The sequence below is a fragment of the Dinoponera quadriceps genome, unplaced genomic scaffold (genome assembly GCF_001313825.1).
Source record: "Dinoponera quadriceps isolate SergipeBrazil2010 unplaced genomic scaffold, ASM131382v1 scaffold3289, whole genome shotgun sequence".
NCBI classification, from domain to species: domain Eukaryota; kingdom Metazoa; phylum Arthropoda; class Insecta; order Hymenoptera; family Formicidae; genus Dinoponera; species Dinoponera quadriceps.
Genome location: NW_014558238.1, coordinates 306,367 through 311,581, shown reverse-complemented (window position 1 = coordinate 311,581; position 5,215 = coordinate 306,367). Strand labels below are relative to the sequence as shown.

The following is a 5,215-nucleotide window of genomic DNA, read 5'->3' as shown; positions in this document are numbered from 1 at the left end:
CCCTCCCCCCCCACCCCCCTCCATCCCTTGATATCGCGAGCTCTCCGTATTTACTCCGCGAAGCGCGTCTCGTCGATACTCCGCATTTGCACGCGCGTTGCCTCCGTCCGGGAGAGAAAGCCCGTATAATCGACGGATGCGATTTCATCTTTCCGGAAAATGAGACTCGTGAATAGCGCATGAAGCGAGTGGTCGAGGGGGGAACGTATATCTCTCGTTCGAGAATGGCAAACGTTTTCAGCGGGAGGATGTTTCCGAATTTTCATGCGATAGGAAACGAATGAAGATCCATCCCCCTCCGCGAATCGAGCTTCGAGAGTGAGAATGTAGAAGCACGGCGAGAAATTAGGTTCCGTCACTTAGCGGACGTCCCCCTCCCCCCNCCCCCCCCAATTGTCCTCGCTCCGGTCGTTTCAGTTCCATTTCCTAAAACTGCTCGAGAGAAAAAGTATTTTTCATCTTTTATTCCACACCGGCGTTTAAACGTTCGCGTGGCCCGGTCTACCCGGAGGCAGACCACAGACCCGGCGGCGGAATTAGCTTCGGAGGCGAAGGTCTGGATACTCGCGAAGATGAAATCGGCCGGTATCGCCGTAGTATTAAAGTTTCGCGACGTCTCTAACAGTTGTTTCACTTTTAAACGTAGGTATAATTTCTGTTATCTCCAACTGGCGCGGTGTGGGCCGCGCGCGATGCCGCGAAATATAAAATAATAAAAGGCAGCGACGAACGTGGCGGGCGGGACGGGCGGGGGAAACTTTGGCCATTACGTCGAAACAGTTTGGCGCTAACGCGTCTTCAACTTTTAACGGCTCCGCTTCATATTTTGTATCCTTTTCCGTTCCGTCGTCTCTCGCGACTTAGGCAGCCAAATTTCCGAGCGGCCGCCGTGGTTCGGTCAGGCAGTTTCCGGCGAGACACGTCGAGATCGGGGAAACGCTCTCTGAATTGTCAGCCTACTTTAAACGAGAACCAGTGCTCGCGGAGCGCCNTTTTCCCCCCCCCCCCCGCGTCATTGGTAATTACGCAGTACTTAGTCGTATAATTGCATTTAGCCCGCGGCACCCTCGCTATATTTATTTCAGTTTACCGCCGCCACTCCGACCATTTGGCTACTAATCCTCTTAGTTGCTTCCTATCTGGTGCGCCGGTACGCCGCGCCTTTTGTATTTCGATTTCTCTACGTACACACACCGCGATTAAGTTGTCCGACAAACGTTAACCAAGCGTGTCTTTTACAGACTAAAAGTCGCGAAGTAAAATGAATAGCTCGCTGGACGACAGACGATCTATTTTCGCTTATTTTGTCGCCGCGTCATAATTTCTCGGAATAGTAACTTACCAATCAATTAAAAGTTAAGTTAAAAGTTAATAAATTTTAACTCAACTTAGTTAAGTTTAAGTGAGTCAGCTTTTAACTTTAATAAAGCTGATCACATTTTCACTTAACTCTCGAGTATCTTTTTATTTGACTTTTAACTTAACTTGGTTAAAAAGAGATTAACTCAATCCTGATAATTACCAAATAAGACAATTGTATATCGTACACCAAACATTCCCTTCGAGTCTCATTTCCGAACTTTCTATTTTATATTTCGAAATTCGTCAATCCCGTACAAATTGACACGCCTTGGACGCGCAAACGGCGATATGATATATCGCGACGATGGCGCGTCTATTTTCAATTTCGCACAAAGGCCTCCCCCTAAGTACTCCGTGCCGTGCATCGTGCATCATCTTCCGCGAGACTATCGTTCGCGATTTTTGCGACAGGAAGAGCGACACGCGCGAGGTCACTTAAAAATTGCAAGCTCGCCGCCATCCGAACGCTCGTCGTCCAATGGCACGTAGGACCGTGCTTCTCTCCCGATCGAGAGCGAGGCGAAGAGGCACACGCAGTAGGTAGGTAGGTTGGTCTCGTATCTGAAAGGCCGTGCGGGATTCATTTATAGGGAGGAACAATCTCGCACGGATAACACCTGCCGCTCGCGCTTGGCTGCAAGCCCAAAATCATTTCGGTAGGATCGAGTCCGGGATCGGCCGGGACCCGACCATTTTCGCGATTTCTCCTCGTCTCTCTATCCACCTACACACTTCGTCACCGTACTAGTTATTCATGGTCTCGCCTCTTTCCTCTCTCCTCTCCGCTTTTTGTTTTTCGCAAAAATGTCGACGAGACGCGGACCATCAGCATAAACTGAGCGGTTTTATGAGCCGTAGCGAGTAGACGCTATCGCGTTACATTTTCTTCGAGCGCGATGTCCGCACTGTACTCCGCACCGTGATTTCAGCCGCTGATCATCGCGCAGATTTTGCCCTCCCCGACCGACCGACGTTAAGAATTTCAACGACAGCCCTTTCTAACGGCGCCTTTTTTCCCCGGGACACCTTTTTCTTATCCTTGAGCGGAAGAGAACGTAAGAATCTCCTCTTCTCTTACCGAGGAACGTTTACAAATGCCCTCTTCCCGACCTTAATGAGCTTCGCAAGTGTTGTAGAGTTGCTCGATGTAAGAGAAGACACGTATTTCTTTATGTTTGTTCTCTCTCTCTCTCTCTCTCTCTCTCTCTCTCTCTCTCTCTCTCTCTCTGATGTGGGAGAAAGTTAATAATAAATGATTAAGACGATAAAGAGTAAAAAATTTTGTGTTAAACTTAACACATTTACATATAATATGTTCAATGCAAATACGTGAAAAATTAACATAAAATTATATATTAATCGATACTGAAGTATAAAATGTATTATTTCAACACTTATAAATATTGAATATCAACTCAATACAATATATTGAGATAATATAAATACAATATATTAAATTAACACAAGAGTATGTTAAAAGTTTAACATGAAAGTTTGAACAAAGACTGATTTTAACACAAGTACAAAATGTTTTTTACTGTATGGGGCGAAATTTTGAAAAGAAGGAAACAATTTTAGGATGAAAGTCTGTGTGTGTGTGATTAACTAATTATATAATATTCTTAATACTCTATTAATATGTTTCACAGGATCGATTTTATCTTGATTGAAATAAAATATTTTGCATTTCATCTTAAACGTCAAATAAATTCAACGTGAAAATATTTTATCTTCCATGATGTTCAGCATATTTGAAGAAGCGACGTCGGATAGAAAGACGATATAAAGACGACCTTTCAGCGGTAGTATAAAAAAAATAATATGCGATAGTATCGATTTCCGGGTGACGTTTTGTACCGCTAAAAAGAGGCGTGGTTACGAGTACAATATCTCGCGGAATCATTTGGCCGTTAGGTTTACGGGAGTCACTTGGTCGTAAAGAGGGAGATCTTGACACATAGCCCGTAAACCCGACTTAATTCGTCCTATAAAGGGAAACGCCTTCGTCGGGAAGTGGTGACTGACCGATCGTTTTCTTCTTTTCTTTCCTTTCGTATATGTACAGTTAGCCACAGGACGAAATATATTTTTCCTGATATCCAATAAGAGAATTCGTCTTTTAGCGATTCAGGAAATATATTTTCCCACTCGATACGAGATGTGTCGTGAAACTCATAGAAAAAAAAAAAGCGTTGTAATCCGTCTTGTGACTGACGTCAACTGATGCGCTCAATACAAATCGATCGTCAGATCTGCATTTCTCTGCTGGATTCCATCGATTCCGTACTCATGCATCTTAAACGCAACTTCGTTCCGCAACTCGCAAAGTTTCCCTTTCCGATAGAAATGGTAGAGACACATCGTAATCGATAAGCTTTCGAGATTCATCGGGACCAATTCCCTCATGTTTCCAAGGTACCAAAGTGAGAGTTATTTGTTGAAAAGATATAAGTAAGTTGAACTCGTCGTTAGTTAATTCGTACTATGTATTAGGTTGGGGAAAAAGAAATCCATTATTTTTACGTGAACTTCAAGACTTTATTTAACATGTTTCGGATTGTCCGATCCTGTGCATTTTTAACATCAAAAATACCTGAACGGAATCGCCGAAACCAAAATTGCACGTAATTGGCTGTTACAGTATCGGCACCATAAACACCATTCACAATTACAGCCGCCTGGCTTGTATTTTCGCCTTTATCAAAGAAAAACTGTAAAATGTACCGAATTTTCTCTTTGTTGACTTCCATTTTTAACACCCTGTAACTCACAACTGAATGGACCAAACAAAAAACAACAAAAAAATTTTTTTAGTGCGAAATGTCACCTTTCCAACGAGCAGAAATCTGAAATTGTTTGATCGATACTTTACGAGATATCGATCACTACAGCCATCTACCGAAAAAATAATGGATTTCTTTTTCCCCAACTTAATATTATTTTGCCGGTGCAATGATGAGCCAGAATCGTGTAGACACGCTAAGGCGCTTGATTCAAGCGTACGTAGACAGCAATGGCTCGTTTAATGCATGTGCACTCGGTACCGTACTCTTCTTTTTGCTTGTTTTACACACACACACACACACACACACACGACAATTCCAGGTGCAGCGAGGTCTGCCGAAAGATCGGCGCAGTCGGGAACCCAGGCGCACCTGTGCGTCGCGGAAGGTAGACGGTAGAAGAAAAGATAGGGTAATAGAGGGTGGTGGCGGGGTGAGCAGGATGAGGCGCAGAAGAGAAGGAATTTTCTTCCCCTAATATCTTCCGATCTCCCGTCGAATGCACAACCCTGGCAAATTGGAAGGAGCGTACCCTTCCTCTCGCAGACACGACAGATCCCGGAGTGTATGTTAAGGGCGAGTGTGGCGTAAGGGAGGATGAGACGGAGACAGGGAAGGGGGTGGTTGGTTGGCGGAGGGCCGGGGCCGAATTGCACAATGCACGAGATTTCGTCCGGTCCATCGGGAGTCCCGTCGCGTCCCCATAGGCGGCTATTAGGACGCGGGGTTTTCGCGGAGGGATTTCCTCCGCAGGATGGCAGGATAGCCCAACGACGCGGACCCGACGTTCGGGAGGACGAGACAGGCGGATAATTTGTCCAACGTTTCCCCCCTGCGCTTTCTTCCGCCCCCTCGTCGACCGATGTTCCGATGCCCAAGAGAAACGACGGATGAGGGGTAGGAAGGGAACGCTCCCATGCCGCTGACCCGAATCTCAACTAGGTGTCTATGTCTATTTTAGTTATCCATCTGTACAGTGGACACATGGCCTCGGTAACGTGCTCGAACGCGCACGGTGAATGTACGAATGGCCGAACGTGTAAAATGTGACGTTCGAATTTCAATTGATT

At 45.4% G+C, this 5,215-nt stretch overlaps 1 protein-coding gene across 1 annotated transcript in view; it reads left to right on the top strand.

Moving 5' to 3' along the window:
* The window catches only part of LOC106749747 (ubiquitin-related modifier 1), a 12,305-nt gene extending 7,747 nt beyond the window's left edge, over window positions 1–4,558 (top strand). The window contains exon 6 of the mRNA XM_014629482.1: window positions 4,468–4,558. The gene's annotated coding sequence lies outside the window, so the exon portion shown is untranslated. The remainder of the gene's footprint in view (window positions 1–4,467) is intronic.
* The last annotated feature ends 657 nt before the right edge of the window (window positions 4,559–5,215 follow it).